General features: G+C 36.6%; 1 long non-coding RNA gene across 1 annotated transcript; it reads right to left on the bottom strand.

Annotated features, from left to right (window-relative positions):
* Positions 1-11232: 11232 nt before the first annotated feature.
* On the bottom strand, positions 11233-14029 carry LOC129443876 (uncharacterized). The gene is made up of 3 exons (XR_012372964.1): positions 13939-14029; positions 13361-13497; positions 11233-13021 (listed from the first exon to the last, which is right to left on the bottom strand). It is a non-coding gene; the product is annotated as an uncharacterized lncRNA (long non-coding RNA).
* Positions 14030-18690: the final 4661 nt, after the last annotated feature.

Genomic DNA, 18690 nt, shown 5'->3' with positions numbered 1-18690 from the left:
CATGATTTTCTTTCTTTTGAAGTTTAATGCCTTCCAGAAAATGTTCTTCTTTAAATATATAAAAACATACAATATACCAAATGAAAGAACAGACCCTCTGCTTTCAAACAAAAAAAAATGTTTCATCCTACCTTCAGTAGTTCTTTTGTAATCAGCTCTTGAATATGGGTAGGTTTCTGCAAAAACACCACATTTTGAGCAAAAAGCAGAGATAATTAAATTTTTGTGACGGACTTTTCATAGAGATCCCATTCAGAGCGATCTTTAAAACAGACACAGACATGCAGCCGCTTGCCATAGGGCAATACAAAAATTGCGGAAGGGCACCTAGTGGATAATAGCAGTATTGCGGAAAGCCGGAAATATTCGTCATTTGCAGGGAAGCGTTTTCTCTTGATTGACGAGATATCTCGTCAATGGCGGCGAAAGAGTTAAAAAAGCACGTTGCTTCGATTGGAAAAAATTGAAGACATACGCCGGCCGCAGGTGTAAACACCTCGGTGTACACGCACCCTAAATGTCAACATTTGTAAACATCAACAGTTTACATATTTTTAAATAAAACACCTGCTTAGTTTAAACAAAATAGAATAAGGGAGCGTTTACACAAAGCTTTTAAACACGGCTCAAAACGGCACGCAGATGCCGACTGTAGGCGCTTGCCAGCTTTTTTTCAGCGGAGCGCTTTGGTCGTTATGATACTTCTGCTTTGTTTTTCAGTTGTTGAACGATGCGCCGGTTGGTTGTTGTAATATTTGTCCCACCCCTCTTCCAATGTGATTGGACAGCCGAGTGAGAAGTGACATTATTGAGCTGAGTGTTTCACACGAAGTTTAAAATTTTTCAACTTTTAAAATTTTCAGATTTTAGAGCGCCTGGACTTAATGATGCGGATAGATTAATGGCATTAGTTTTAAGAAGGTTGGTTGCGGTCATGACAGTGTTGCCCTTGCTTCTTTTTGTCCACCAATCAAGTGACTTGTCATAAATAAGTAAAAATGAACAAATAAATAAATAAATGAGTAAACTACTGCCCTGTCCCCCGATACTATCATGTATCTGCGATTTCACAGGCTGACGATAGGACGATCTCAAAATGGGGCATATCGCCCAACACTAACATACGCTGTCTGTCGGCTTAAACGCCTTGTGGGCACGCCCCCTAAAAACATAAGAGAATAACAAAAATTGCCATGCCATCTTGCTACTGTAAACAAAACCTTTCAACACTCGTCCCAACTCCGGGATTTCCTGATTGGTTCACTGTTTTGGACCTGACATTGATGAGCAGTGCTGCCTACAAAAGTTTAAATTCTTTTATGCGTCTAAAAACTCGGGCAAAAACCATTTAAAACCATCAATCCAACATAATTTCTATAAGTAAATGATCTATTCATGTGTAGCATTCTTATTAGATTCAGCTGCAGTTGGAAACCTCTCCTATGTGCAAGACTGAAGGACGAAACATCACAATATAATGAAGGTTTCTAGTGCCTTGTTAACTCAACCAACTCATCTGTATGGAGCTCATTTTGCTGTCAGATCTTTGGAGATTTATTATTGACTTTTAATCTGTTTGTATAGTTGCCCTGAAAACCAATCTAAAGATTTTATCAGTGCATGTAATTGAATCAAAAGATTTAAATCTAAAATTTGCGTCTAAAAGGACATTGTCACTTCATTAGGAAAAGGGTACCTGTTACAACTGTGTGAACTTGATAGACGAGCAGAATAAAGTCAAGCTACAGCCTTAAAGGAATATTCCATTTTCTTAAAAGAAAAATCCAGATAATTTACTCACCACCATGTCATCCAAAATGTTGATGTCTTTCTTTGTTCAGTCAAGAAGAAATTATGTTTTTTGAGGAAAACATTGCAGGATTTTTCTCATTTTAATGGACATTAATAGAGCCCAACATTTAATACTTAACTCAACACTTAACAGTTTTTTTTCAACGGAGTTTCAAAGAACTCTAAACAATCTCAAATGAGGCATAAGGGTCTTATCTAGCGAAACGATTGTCATTTTTGACAAAAAAAATGCTCTTTTAAACCACAACTTTTTGTCTAGGTCCGGTCCAGCGTGACCTAACGTAAATGCGTAGTGACGTAGGGAGGTCACGTGTTACATATATAAAACGCACATTTGCAGACCACTGTGAACAATAAACTGAAACAAAGACATTAATTTGTATCAGTTGACATACAACAACGTAGGAACAATCCTCTTTCTCAACACTTGTAAACACTGGGGCGGAGTTTCGCGTTCGTCCTCTGCGACCTCTTGACGTCATGACGTATTGCGTGGGGTCCCGCTGATGCATCACGACCGGATCTAGACGAAAAGTTGTGGTTTAAAATATTTCTTGTCAAAAATGACAATCGTTTTGCTAGATAAGACCCTTATGCCTCGTTTGGGATTGTTTATAGTCCTTTGAAACGCCGTTGAAAAAAACTGTTATGTGTTGAGTTAAGTATTAAATGTTGGGCTCTATTAATGTCCATTAAAATGAGAAAAATCCTGCAATGTTTTCCTCAAAAAACATAATTTCTTCTCGAGTGAACAAAGAAAGACATCAACATTTTGGATGACATGGTGGTGAGTAAATTATCTGGAAATGGAAATGGAAAATGGAATATTCCTTTAATTATTAGGAGATGAAAAAAGAAACACAAGGCAAGTAAGCCTGCTGCTTTTAACACACATCGCATCAATAATTTACTTTGTTATGCTGAAACACCCCAACTGAACTCATGTATTACCGCAAGACTAGGCACAGTTATTAAGGTACATCAAAATAAAGTCCAATAGCGTTGCAAAAATGATTTTCAGCCAATTTAATAGTCATGTTTTGATGTTGTCACCATAGAAACAAGTTTGCATCTATTGTTATTGTTATTGTATGCTCTGATGCAATGAGATGAAAGACATATCTTGTTCTATCAATCCCTCTCTTTTCTTGGTACTTTCTCTTTCCTTTCTCATCATAAAATTCAAAAGACAAATAAACTGTAGTTGTACAGCTGGTTTAGTCTCACATAGGCAGACAATGACTGCGGCAAAAGATCTGAAACTTTTTGCAACTAAAAACTGTCCACTAGTGCTTACTACACAAAGAAAGTTTTGTGTGCATGCATCAGACGGTTAGCAAACCGAATGTGGGCAGTCTGTGTGAATGCCGTCTTAAAGTGTATGATAACAGGATATGAAGAAAAGAGTCTACGCACTAAATGTCCACATTCTGCATCCTCCTCTATGTCGGCCCTTCGGCTGTGTTGATTAATTTAAAGACAACAAAATAGATTGCTGCCATGATAAGGATGCTGTCTACTTACTGCAAGCATGCAATGTTAGTATGAAATGTATATTGTCTTATGATTAGCATGCTAAAATCTTTCCAAAACATTGTATCTCTAAATTTATTTTGAAGCATTGCTACTACAAGCACTGCATCTATACTATATAGTTTGCTACACTGCAAAAAATGATTTCCAAGAAAGAAAATTCTTAGTATTTTTGTCTTGTTTTCATTAAAAATATCTAAATATTCTTAAATTAAGATGCTTTTTCCTGATGAGCAAAACGACCCAAGAAAATAAGTCTAGTTTTTAGACCAAAAATATCAAATTTAAGTAATTTTGTACATAAAACAAGCAAGAAAATCTGCCAATGGGATAAACAAATTTTTCTTGATTTTTTCCTGAATTTAGTGTTTAAGAAAAATGTTCAAGATTTTTTTGCTTACCAAAATAGCAGATTTTTTTGCTATTTTTTGCACAAAATCACTTCAATTTGATATTTTTGGTCTAAAAACTAGACTTATTTTCTTGGGTCGTTTTGCTCATCAAGAAAAAGCATCTTAATTTAAGAATTTTTAGATATTTTTACTGAAAACAAGAGATTAATATTAAGAATTTTTTTCTTGAAAATCATTTTTTGCAGTGTATAAACATTTATATATATTGTTTTTAATACAACTTTGTCATTTTTAAGATAGCTTTATGTTTCCTAATCTATTTTTGTTGATTATAATAAATGTCATGCTCGTGGTCATGCTGTTGTACTGAATAATATTCGTTCTTGCTGATATTTAGCACAGCAGTGAGACTGCAGGTGTTATATTAATGATTTTTATAAAATTTTCCTCAGTTGTGGCTTGTTTTATTACATTCCTGGGAAAAAACAATATATTGGATTAGACCTTATGACATCTTTGTCCTCTGGGTGATATTCAGGACCTCATCTGATGCAATAACACCGAGGCTCTATCCAATAAGGTCTTTGCAGAACACCTCTGGCAGAAGCTTCAAGGGCTCGGCTTCTTTGATTCCTGCATTCAGAAATATTTTATGGCTTTTCTGAGAGCGACTTTAAAATTCAAGCAAACGCCTCTTATTAAAAATATCCAAACACCTCTGGAGTAAAAGAGGAGACGAGACTTGGAGGTAAATGTTCACAATCCCTCATAGGAAATGAAATTATTTATTTCTCAGACAGATTTGATAGATCACTTCATGCACTACCTTTTGTAACTTTAATAATGTGATTTTTTTCAGTGTAACATTTGAAGGAATAATTAAAGGAAGCTCACTGAGGGACTGAAGTATTTTGCATGAAATTGTGAAAATTTGTTTTTGTAGCATTAAGCACATTTTCATGCATATTTTAAGCTTGGTTCTTTATAAATGAAAAGCATGAATCTTTATGAATCTAATATGCGATAAATCAATGATGTAACCCTGCTTGATAATCTAGAACTTTAATCTGACCCGCTCACAATCACCAGCTGGCCTGCGAATCCACTGACGCAGATTTCAGCAGTTGAGGTCTAATTATGAGCTTGATAGCGTGAAAGGGTCCTGCACTAAACCGGCCTCATGTTGTGCTAATATCCTCAATTACCCGGCTTACATTAGTGACACCAGTCTCGCCTTTTAAATGTCAACGGTCCAGCAAAGAGCCAAATTATTATGCAGCACCGAGTCATTATGACCTCACAAACCTGGCCAAAAATAATCAATCCTCTACCTCACTGATTTTATATATTAAGTGTTGCTCATACTTGGGGTTGTTCAAATGCCTAAATTTGCCTGGTAACACTTTACTTGAAGGGGTGTTCATAAGACTGACATGACACGTGCTATGAACATTAAGGAGATTTTATGCACATTTATGACAACTGCTTTTTTAATGCATTGATGACATTGTTTGAGATGTTTTTGTTATGACAACTTGACATCAACCAATACATCATAACTTGTCATGACATTACCAAGACAACATAACTGATCACTTTTACGACTGATACACTTGTAATTAAAATGTCATTAAGTGTTAATACTCTGGCATATTGTTTTATAGCAGCGGCATGAATATTTTTCTTGACCTCAACTGCAGTGGTACAAATATAATTTGTTATTAAAATGTCATTAAAGGTTTGTCCATTTTCTTAAAAGAAAAATCCAGATAATTTACTCACCACCATGTCATCCAAAATGTTGATATCTTTCTTTGTTCAGTCGAGAAGAAATTATGTTTTTTGAGGAAAACATTGCAGGATTTTTCTAATTTTAATGGACTTTAATAGAGCTCAACATTTAATACTTAACTCAACACTTAACAGATTTTTTCAACGGAGCTTCAAAGGACCATAAACGATCCCAAACGAGGCACAAGGGTCCCATCCAGCAAAACGATTGTAATTTTTGACAAGAAAAATGACAAATATACACTTTTAAAGCACAACTTCTCGTCTAGATCCGGTCGTGATGCTCCAGCGTGACCTGACGCAATACGTCATGACGTCAAGAGGTCACAGAAGACGAACACGAAACTCCGCCTCGGTGTTTACAAGTGTTGAGAAAGAGGACCGTTCCTACGTTGTTGTATGTCAACTGATACTAATTAATGTCTTTGTGTCAGTTTATTGTTTACAATGGTCCGCAAATGTGCGTTTTATATATGTAACACGTGACCTCCCTACGTCACTACGCATTTACGTTAGGTCGCGCTGGACCGGACCTAGACGAAGAGTTGTGGTTTGGAGGTGCATATTTTTTATTTTTCTTGTCAAAAATGACAATGGTTTTGCTAGATAAGACCCTTATGCCTCGTTTGGGATTGTTTATAGTCCTTTGAAACTCCGTTGAAAAAACTGTTAAGTGTTGAGTTGAGTGTTGGATGTTGGGCTCTATTGAAGTCCATTAAAATTGGGGAAATCCTGCAATGTTTTCCTCGGGGGGCATGGTTTCTTCTCGACTGGACAAAGAAAGACATCGGCATTTTGGATGACATGGTGGCGGGTGGATTGTCTGGATTTTTCTTTAGAAAAAATGGACTATTCCTTTAAGTGTTAATACTCTCTCACATAGTTTTATAACAACATCATGAATATTCTTCAGTTCATAATGTTTTTTATGTTCCCCCATGTGTTTAACAAATAAAATCAATCATTCAATAATAATAATAATTAAAATTGATAAAATTATATTTTATTGCATTTGAAAACTGATTCAACTAAAATTAAATGAAAACGGTAAAATAATAGGTTAAGCCATGCAGCGTTGGGTCTATATCACTGCAAAGTTAATTACATTAAATTAAATTGATTAAATGTTTTGTTAGTTTTTTTTCTTAAGTGTAATATTGTGATGTGTCTGTTGCATTTTCTTAAGGTATTTAAAATTATTTGACATAGTATTAACACTTAATGACAGTTTAATGTAATGTTAACCTATAAAGCTAGGTATTTTCATAAGTTTGATAATTATTCTGCTATGTCATGCTTATGAAAGATTTATGATGTATTGGTTTATGTCAAGTTGTCATAACAAAGACATTTCAAACAATATTATCTTTGCATTAAAAATTACATAATTCAACAAATGACACTTAAAGGTGTGGTGTGTAAATTTTAGGGGAATCTAGTGGTGAGGTTGCGAATTGCAACCAATAGCTCAGTTCACTGACCACCCCTCGCTTTTGAAACGCATAGAGAAGCTACGGTAGCTGCCACCGGACAAACATGTCATCTTCAGAGACAATTTAGTAAAAAAGTTTGTCTGTTAAGGGATCTGTAGAAACACGGCGGCACGAAATGGTGGCTTCCATGTAAGGGGACCCTCGGTACGTAGATAAAACGTCTCATTCTAAGGTAATAAAAACATAACGGTTCACTATGAAAGGTCTTTATACACCACTGACAACATAGTTTTGTATATTATTTTGCATTTCTGTCAAGAGTTTATTCTAAAAATTACACACTGCACCTTTAATGACAGTTTTCATAAATGTGCATAAAATCTCCTTGTTCATGTCATGATTATGAAGATGTCATGTCAGTCTTATGAACACCCCTTCAAGTAAAGTGTTACCATTTGGCTCAAACAGTATTCATCCATTTACTTATTTGTACTGAAAAATGCTGAAATGTTTAACTAAATCAAACCAAATAAGTTTTTCAAGAGAGCTATAAATAATGTTCAAACTTAAAGTTTGGTTCGCTTCAAATCTTGCCCATTTCCGATTTGTTTCATGTATCCTCTTTTAAAAGCGACTCGTATCCGATATCAACATTTACACTAAACACTTGGCAAAGCAAATCACAGTAGACATACTGACCCCGAACAGCTTAAACCACTGAAGAAGTAAAACGTTACAATATGCAATGGACACAGACAAAATTATTACACAATGTGTAAATACAAGATTACACCATTTTACCTGAAACTTCACTAAGCATGAAAGAGAAAAAATTGGGAATTGAGTCATGCAATGTAAATGCGGCCTTGGTCAGGACCAAAAAAGAAAAGGCTATATTTTATTACTTATTTGGTATGCACCAAGGTTTACATGGAAAGCGTTCACACTTATTAAAATTAGAGCAATCAGAGTTTGTTGTAATTAAATCAAACATGTCAAGTGTGGAAACAACATCATTTATTATGACTTTTATGACTAATTAAATCTCCCAAATTTCACAGATACAGTACAAGTGGACCCCTATCCACAAACTTTTGCAGAAAAATATGAGCTCAAAAACATATGAACAAAGAGAATTTATTGAAAGTCAAATAAAATATTTAAGGCTCATGGATTACTTTTACTAACAAGACTATGTAATGATGTTTGGTATAGTCTCACTTCTTACCAGGTTGGCTGTCAGAATATAATATCTTTTTTATCCACCATTAAAAATTTATATGGTTATAACGGTGTGCAAGCCCTGTTTTTGAAAGGTCATGCAATATTCAGCGTCATTATTTGTAAGTGTCAGTGAGCTCAGGCCTCTTGTGGGTGGCTGGTGTTTCGATGACACTGCTCAGTAATGTTAATCGCAGTTAAGCTCTTTCAGCGAGAGAGTTTGTGCATCAGACAGACAACTTATTTGGCCTGAATTATAATGGGGTTGCATAACAAACGCATTGCAGGCTATCTGATCTGCTGCAGCCGTTTAGATGCTGAAATGTTTTATTCTGTCTAATCTAATGCATGTCATTATTTAAATAAAGATTTTAAATCAAGATAAAATATGCTTGTATGAATAGCCAACCATAGTATGACATATTTCGGAGAAACTGAATATTTAATATGCAAACAAATTGAAACCAAGATATAAATCAAGATATATTTATGTAAGTCTCTCAATTTCGTCCTATTTGTAAAGTATTTATTTGCTGTCGTATTTGCGAACTTGATCTTCAGTGTTAACAAAGATATTGGATATAACAAAATTGAGCACTACTATTACTACGAATTGGGAACAATGCAACGCTCAATGGCCCTGTCCCAAATGTCGCACTTCATGTGCACTTCCTGTCGCGTGGCCTTACACTGCGCATTCTTGCTTAGTCTACGAGTCCCTAGGGTGTCCCATCTACCCCCTTTGCACAATTGATGCGGTCTTCGCATATCCAGCTCTTTACCAACCCAATCCTTGCGAAAGAGCAATCAAAATACGACTCCGGTGCACCCTCGTGGACTCGTGTAAAGGGTCCCTAAGGTCTGCACTACAAGATGTCATCAAAGTGTGGACTCTGAGGAAGTCCACAAGTCAGCAGTGTGCCATTTGGGACAGGGACAATATGGAAGCTCTGGTTACAGAAGTCCGGTCTTCCATTTAAAAGAACCAATCATGTCAGGGCCGATGGTTTAACGGACAGAGCTCCGACATATGCAACCCATTCTCACTCCCCAAGGCGTCAAAATCTGAAGCATGTTCAAACACCTTCAGCGTCAGTCAGGGGCGTAGGCAGAAATTGTATTTTGGGCGGGCGGGGCAAAAGTGAGTGGGCCAATAGTTTATCCTAGAATAAAATGACTTAAATAATAATTAAACCTAAGAGTAGAAAAAAGAATAGACAATCTGCAAAAACAGTGACATCTTTCCTTTGAAATTTTCGGCGAAGGCAATAATAAAACACTGTCTAAACATGTTCACCCAACACATAGCTCAATAAAGGCTGGACAAACCAGGCCAGGCAGTCTTATTTAGGCTAGTAGTCAGTAGTGCAAAAACAGTTCACCTGAAATAAAGTAGGCTAAAAGTAACAGGAAATTAAAAATAATGAAAACTCTCAGCAGAGCACGGTTTGAAATAAATAACAACACACTGCCTAATTTATATTAAATCAACCATATTCAGTGCAATCAGCCTGGTGGAAATTAAGCTTTTGTGCCAAAAAATAGCAACTCGTTTAAATTAAACAATGTAACTTAACCTATAAGGCATACATCTATACACAACACACCACTTAGTTAAATCACTTACCGAGCAAAAATTAAGGAAATTAGTTAAACAACAGGCTTACCTTTGTTGTTTTCATTCTACAAAACAAGACGCAAACGCCTGGGTTTAATGTTGAAAACAGAAATGATCTCATTATAGTCCAAAGAGTCACAGAGTTATTTTTCAAAAAACAAAAGGCACAGGTTTTTGAGGCGAGTAGTACTCGTGGATTCAAATTGGGTTGGTTCATCAATTGCCGTTAGATCGGCGGGTCAACCTGTGTCAGTCTGACCGGAGAGCGCACTGGAACCGCCGCCAGGGAGCAAGCGGCAACCGGCTCCACCAGCGCGCCTGACTAGCCGCCTTGTGGGTTGATAAGTCTGAAGAACTGGGCTGGTAGGACTCGGCAGATGGAGGCAGTGGCGTATCGTCTTCCTCAACTCTTGCTTTTTTAAATAACACATTAAAGAAACTTTAGCCATTATTGTGGCAATTTTAATATTAGCTAAAAAAGCAGTTAGCAAAGTTAGCTGGCTGGCTGCCAGAGCCCGTCGCTCCACACAGAGTCTACCTGTCAGAACCCCTAGCAACCAATTACGTTCCGGAGGCTTACTACAACTTGCTTTAACAACTCCATTTTATTTAGAAAGCAAATTATACACACGACGGTCAACAATAAATCAGGATTATATTAATATATTTTCTTAAATACATTTGAATAATAAAAATAAACAAAACAAATTATTTTGATTAAACTTGCCTGGGCGGGCCAGGGAGTTATGTGGGCGGGCCAGTGCCGCCCTGGCCCATTACTGGCTACGCCCCTGGCGTCAGTATGAAGACGCGAAGGGTGCCCCTATGCGTCACTATATCGACGAAATGGGAACTCCAGTGCTTTCATGCTAATCCCTCAGCGTTCGGATATAGACGAAAATGAATCCCGGAAAGTGATACCGTCATGTTTTGCGACGATTGGCAGGATCATGCCACTTCTGGACGGTAACTACTCAATTTTTTTCCAATTTTTAAATCATTGTCGCTTGGGGTTGGGGCAACCTGATCTCACGAATTTCCGTGGCATAGTCACGGAATTTTGTGCTCATTTTTCCGTGGCATTCTCACGGATCTCCGCATTTTTCCGTTGCCCTGCTACGGACTGTCTTTTTCCGTGGCATTCTCACGGATTGGTTACTCAACTGTTTTGTCCTATTTTCTTACCATTTTCGCTTCGGTTTAGGGCCAGATTTACATGAAATGACATCCCTACCCAAACCCAACTCTAACCCCAACGCCAGGCGACAATTGTTTAAAGTTTAGAAAATATAAAAGAATAAATCAGAAAAAATTGTATAAACCAATAGTTAAAGTGACATACTAACGCAAACACCAAATCTAATCCTAAACCGAAGCGACAATGCTTTGAAAATAGGAAAAAGCAGTTGAGTAACCAATCCGTGAGAATGCCACGGAAAAAGACAGTCCGTAGCAGGGCCACGGAAAAATGCCAAGAAGTCCTCGCTGCAGCTTGCAGCGCGATGACGTGGTGGATTAATCCAGTACGTAGTGGATGTTCAAACACGCATGCGCAGTGAATATAAATCCAAATCCAGTGCTCGGTTGTGTATTTGAACACAAACATTAACACATTTGCCGTCAAATGCCGATAAACGTGCTGTTGTCCTAGATTAGTTAATAAGTTTACGTGGATACCCACGTGCAAAATAAAACCATTTTCGCGTGTTCAGTGCAGTTATTTTCACATAATTTATCCATAAAAGCTGATCGTATTGAATGAGTAGGCTAACGTTACCCCTTACGAAAATTAACCATGGTTTTACTACAGTTAAAACAAAAAAAAACATGGTACTGTAGTAAAACCATGGTAACTACAAAATAACAATAGTTTTGATAACCGTGGTTTTCAAAAACAATAGTTGGTGTAGTAAAACCATGGTTTTGCTGATAATCACACCAAAAACTATGGTTACTACACTTTTACCACAATAAAACCATGGTTAATTTTCGTAAGGGACTGTAAACTCATTTTACATTTTTAGCATTGTGTAATGTATTATCTTAACATGTGGTAATGTTAAGATGTATTAAACAATCATCTTTAAACAACAAGATAAGGTATATTAGCAATGATACATGTAACGTTTTAATCAATCATTTATTTGAGTGTTGTATTGAAGTTATTTAAAAAATATTCTATTATATATATATCTATTCAAGTTACTGTTAAATGGAAACAAAAATAACTTGTCATTTATTTAAGTTGCTTGTTTATTTAACTTTTACCCCACAGCTTGTTCAATTCACTGATGATCAGTGACTGCAAATATTAAAACATTTTAACAATAAACATTAGGCCTAAACATGAACTTAGTGAAAACTCAGCTAGTCATCTTTCTGTGATTTACTGTTTTCTACATTAACTCATTCTACATAATGTAAACAACATTCTGTAAAAAAAAACATTGATATCTTCAGAATCAGCTTTATTGCCAAGTATGTTTTTGTCACATACAAGGAATTTGTCTTGGTGACATGTTACGGACATAAATAGAATGACTAAGTTAAATTAAAGACAATAACACACTAGTAATATAAAAACAAAAATAATTTAAATAAGCAGCATGGTACAGTAAGTATATATAAGTATATGTATATATATATTCTCCTTTTTTACAATTGTGTGTAGTGATGCCTGTATGGATGTTCAGATGCTGTTGTTGTACAGATAGATAATAGGTGATATTTACAGTAGCATAGTTTAGAATGGTAGTTTCAGATGTACAGTATGTGGTGAATATACAGTTATGACAGGTGTGGAAGTTATGGGTGCTTTAATTGTTTAGGTATATAACCTGAAGAACAAACTGTTGTTTATAGTGTTCAGTGCTTTGTAGCGCCGGCCAAAGGGCAAAAGTTCAAAGAAAAAGTTGGCTGGGTGTGTGGGGTTGACTGAGTAAAATCATGTCAAATGTCAAAATCAATGTGAAAGTAATGAAAATAACACTTTGATGCTCATTATATCATAATTACATTTCAAGACTTATCCTGTTTTTTCACAGGCAGGGTCACATATAACTGACTGCAGTCAGCACAGGTAAAGCTATTGTCACAGTTTGATCTTAAATAGTTTAAAGTCAGTGCCACGCCACCACTGCTTTACTGATGCAGAATAGATGAACAATTCATCCCTGGGACACCCTTCCTCCAACTCGACCTGGTGGACAGTCTGTAAATAAATCTCTACACCCCAGAGAATGTGTTCCAGTTGACAACACCTATTTTAAGAAAGAGAAGTAAATATTAAAAATTAACAAATGTATAGTCTAAATCTATGGATACTTTATATGAAATTAGAATAAAAACACTGTTACTATAAGCACACACACACACACACACACACACACACACACACACACACACACACACACACACACACACACACACACACACACACACACACACACACACTTACATTTACACGTTTGGCAGATGCTTTTATCCAAAGTGACTTACAGTGACATGTTTTAATTAGTATGTGTGTTACCTGATGATATTTGCTAATAATGTAATGCTCTAATTGAGCTATGGAATTTTTTTTTAATTAAATAACTTACTGTCAAGCCAGACTACATGAGCCTTTTCTCTGAAAAATGCTTTACTAACAACATAGTGAAAAAGCTGGCATGTCTGATAAAAGCCACATCTCCATCTTCTTTAATGAGCAAGGGCATCTTGCCAAATCCAGTCAAATCTACAAAAAAACAGTCAAATCTCATTAAGTTGAACTTTTCAAATAAAAATGCAAAGGATTGTTAACATACAAGTACTAAGTCTCTTTTATAAAAAAATCCAATCCAGATGTATTAATTTAAGATTAAGTGGCACTGGTTACAGTATGTGCACCTATTACTGGGCAACTGTCCTTTAAAAAAACATTCATCTAGAACAATGCAATAGCATTAGTTAGCCTAAAAAAAGCATTAGTTAGCTTAGCAAAATCAGGTTAGTTTTACATTAGACCTACAGTCTGTCCACGCGTGGCATTATGTTCTGAAGTAACGTTATGATTAAAATGAGAATCGCTGTTAGCATATTAAGTCACCTTTATACCGCTTCGGACACATAACACTAACGTTACACAAGACTATACATGTTGAAACAACAAATCAGTAAATAAAGATTAATTACCTACCTTTATACAATCACTGTTGTTAAATAATCCTTCGTTTATCGGCAGATTCTTCTTGAAATACCAAAGCACGTGCGATTGTTCATCAACAACAACACACCACTGCGCAATGCGCGCATGCGCGTAACATTATATTCACTGCGCATGCGTGTTTGAACATCCATCACGTACTGGATCAATCCACCACGTCATCGCGCTGCAGGCTGCAGCGAGGGGTGTCTCAAAAATGCGGAGATCCGTGAGAATGCCATGGAAAAATGAGCACAAAATTACGTGACTATCCCACGGAACTTTGTGAGATCATGTTTGATTGGGGTTAGACTTGGGGTTTGGATGTCAGTTTAAGTATTGGTTTATACTTTTTGTCTTCTAATTTTTAAACCATTGTCGCCAACACATCCTCATCCCATGGCGTCAATACTCGACGACACCCGACCATGCGTCAATATGTTACGCGGAGGGTATAGCTTTCGCGTCATTTTTTGACGAACTGGGGACTTCAATACTATTACGTCCGTTTTCTTACCATTTTCGCGTCGGTTTAGGGTTAGATTACGCAAAATTAAACAGTGTACGCGAAATTAAACAGTTGTCACCTGGCGTTGGGGTTAGAGTTAGGTTTGGGTAGGGATGTCATTATGTAAATCTAACCCTAAACCGACGCGAAAATGGTAAGAAAATAGGAAAGAGAATGCAACGGACGTAATAGTATTGAAGTCCCCAGTTCGTCAAAAAATGACGCGAAAGGTATACCCTCCGCGTAACATATTGACGCATGGTCAAGTGGCGTCAAATATTGACGCCATGGGGTGAGGATGGGTTGTTGTCGCTTGGGGTTAGGGTTAGAGTTGGGTTTGGGTTAGGATGTAATTTTATGTAACAGAAAGTCGTTCTAACCACAAGCGACAATGGTAAAAAAAAATTTGTAACAAAAATTGAGTAGTTACCATCCAGAAGCGGCATGATCCTGTCGATCATCGCATAACGTGACGGAGTTCCCATTTCGTCAATATAGTGACGCATAGGGGCACCCTTTGCGTCTTCATACTGACGCTGAAGGCGTTTGAACATGCTTCAGATTTTGACGCATTCGGGAGTGAGAATGGGTTGACATATAGTGCAGACGCACTTCCGGCGACCCAAATTCGATTCCCGGCTCGAGGTCTTTTGCCGATCCCATGCCCCTCTCTCCACCCTGTACTTTCCTGTTGTCTCTTGATTGATTACTGTCTGTCAAATCAACCTGATCTCACGAATTTCTGTGTTATAGTCACAGAATATTTTGCTCATTTATCTGTGTCATTGTCACAGATCTCCGCATTTTTCGTGTCCGTAACACAGATTTTTTTCCATGTCAGTTTCACGTATTGGTTACTTAATTGTTTTTCTTATTTTCTTACCATTTTTGCATGGGTTTCTCCAAATGCCTTTCTGAGATTTAACTATTTATGATTGAACCTTTAGGGAGTTTGAACACACAGTGTGTGTTTAAAGGTAATAATGCAGAATTCAGCATCACCGTTCAAAAGATGAGAACACTGCCCAGGAATACAAATAGATATTTTTATCTCTCTTTCACTTAAACACACATACAACTAAAACCATCCTGTCATCCTTTTTATCTCTCTCTCTCTCTCTCTCTCTCTCTCTCTGTTGATATGCTGAAAGATGCCTCGTTGATCCTGTATGTCCCGCTCTAGCACACCTTGTTCCCAAGACTTGACGCCTCTGGGGGAGACTATTTACACTTTCATTGAGGCTTACAGGAGCGAGGTAACAAACAGCCTTTACTCCCATTATTTTGTGACTGTCACCACACACATCCGGTCCCAGGGACAAAACCATGTCAAATCCAACCACTACATGTATACAAAATCCAACCGGATGCCTTTTTGTTTTATAGCTCATTCACAAGCAACAAATGCAAGTACAGTTGGCTATGGTGAGTAAATAAAATGCAAGTGGACAGCAACTTTACATTAATGCATTTGGCAGATGCTTTTATCCAAAGAGACTGCAGTGCATTACAAGGTATACGATTATTTTAATCAGTATGTGTGCTAATGCTTTACCATCAGAGCTATATAAGAGCACAAACAGCAAATAAAATGAATTAAACCGGCGCCTTAACATATCCCTCACAATTTTGTGGCAGGTGTTGTCTTAGAGATAAATTATCTTTTTTATTCCCTTTTAAATGCTGCAAAGACATTCACAGCCTGTACATTTTCAATTGCATTTGGCAGGTGTGACAAACGCTTATTTAATGGTCTGGATTTGTTCCACATGTGTCATATCCGAATTGCCTTTAGGTATATGTATCATACTAAAGCTTGTGAAATGTCTCTCAGGGTGTAAATTACTCTGTACCTTAACGTTGTCGTCTACATCATTCTCTTCTTTTTGAAAGCATTTGTTGTTTAATTAATTGCTTCTGTCTGCCTTTCACTCAATACTCTTTCCTTCACAAATTAAGGACATATTTCTTTTTATACAACAGTTCTTTCTGGTTCTCGAATCTGATTGGCTAAGAGCTATACGATATTGTACTGATAACGGCACAGTAACCGCTTCACCTTTCGTATCATTCCGCCACCTAGTGAATGGAGGCCCTGTTTTTAAACACTCTCCGTGTGTCTCATTAGTTCACTAGCTCATAAATCAGTCTGTGAATCCCCAATCGGAAGTTATTATTTTGTCAAAGATCAGCGCTCTTGGATGTTACGTTAAACTTAATGGGAGTAATGTCTTGTCACATTGTGTGGACGATTAACACTTGGAAAGAGGAATGTAAACACTCTTTTTTTTCTGGAGCTATATCTCTTATCAGAACGCGAAAACACCGTGGAACTGCAGGTAAGCACCGCAGCTTTTAAATGTGGACATTGATCATTTATTTAAACGCGACGTGACTTAAAACATGTTATGAGATATCGCCACTGGTATATTTATAAGCAGCATGCAAAAACATCTCTCTGACACTTATAAAAAACAGTTTTATATAGTACTGACAAGAACGAAGTCTAATAATAACCGAGTGCTCGTATCGCGTTAAGAACAGTGTTGGGTAAGTTACTCAAAAAAAGTAATTAATTACTAGTTACTAATTACATCTTCAATCATGTAATTATATTACTTTACAAATTACTCTCTCCAAAAAGTATTTAATTACTTATTACTAACTACTTTCTAAATCCTATTTAGTGCATGATACAAGGATAGGCTTGAAATGACTCGAAGAAATAATATATAAAAGTACATCAATTATTCTGGTCCCATTTTAGGGTCCAATTGTCTCTATTAACTAACTATTAACTACTTTTGCCTCAATATACTCCAACTACTGCTTATTAATACTAAAGAAGTTGTTAATTTTAAGTATTGGTAGAAATGGGGAGGGTTAAGATAGTAGAATAAGATTTTGCAGAATTAGGCATTAATATGTGCTTTTAAGTATTAATAACTGCCAGCATCTCATTAATATTAATGCTTATAATCAACCAGTTAATAGTGAGAATTGTAAACTTAAACTATGTTAAATCCACTATTGTATTATAGTATACATAATTGTTTTAGAGTCCATACACAGTATTTAGTTACATCAGAAGTAACTGTAATTAGATTACAAGAAAAATAAGAGTAATCCCTTACTTTACTTTTTCAAGGATAAAGTAATTCAATTACAGTAACTAATTAATTACTAGTAACTAGTTACACCCAACACTGGTTAAGAATAAATGAGAAAGCAATAGTAACGTTATACAAGTATAGTTTTATTAACTTTTACCTCGCGCCAAAACAATAACAACACAAAAGACACTAAATATGAATAAGAAAACAAGTAATAGTTTCATCATGACACCAAATACTGCTGATTTGATCTAATTTTTGATCATCAGGCCAGCATGAGAGCCAGGGAATCCCTGTCAGAGATGTAGCCCAGAGCATGTCACGCTTTTCTGTTTGTGTCACTGTCACGTATTGGTTACTCAACTTTTTTTGTCCTATTTTCAAACCATTGGGGCTTCGGTTTAGGGTTAGATTTGGTGCTTGTGTTATATGTCACTTTAAGTATTTGTCACTTTAAGTATTGGTTTATAAAAAAAAGATACAATACTTACTCTTTTATATTTTCTAAACTTTAACCAATTGTCACCTGACGTTGGGGTTACAGTTAGTTTAGGTAAGGGTGTCATTTTATGTAAATCTAACCCTAAACCGAAGTAACACAGTCTCACCCCATGTCATCAATATTTGACGACACTTGACCATTCGTCAATATGTGACGCGGAGGGTATACCTTTCGCGTCATTTTTTGACGAACTGGGGACTTCAATACTATTACGTCCGTTGCATTCTCTTCTCCTATTTTCTTACCATTTTCGCGTTTAGGGTTAGATTACGCAAAATTAAACAGTGTACGCGAAATTAAACAGTGTACGCGAAATTAAACAGTTGTCACCTGGCGTTGGGGTTAGAAACAGTTGTCACCTGGCGTTGGGGTTAGAGTTAGGTTTGGGTAGGGATGTCATTATGTAAATCTAACCCTAAACCGACGCGAAAATGGTAAGAAAATAGGAGAAGAGAATGCAACGGACGTAATAGTATTGAAGTCCCCAGTTCGTCAAAAAATGACGCGAAAGGTATACCCTCCGCGTCACATATTGACGAATGGTCAAGTGTCGTCAAATATTGACGACATGGGGTGAGACTGGGTTGACCGAAGCGACAATGGTAAGAAATTAGGACAAAAAC

Source organism: Misgurnus anguillicaudatus, chromosome 13 (assembly GCF_027580225.2).
Source record: "Misgurnus anguillicaudatus chromosome 13, ASM2758022v2, whole genome shotgun sequence".
Lineage (NCBI taxonomy): Eukaryota > Metazoa > Chordata > Actinopteri > Cypriniformes > Cobitidae > Misgurnus > Misgurnus anguillicaudatus.
Note: the sequence above shows the minus strand (reverse complement) of the source record. Positions and strands in the feature narration are given on the sequence as shown.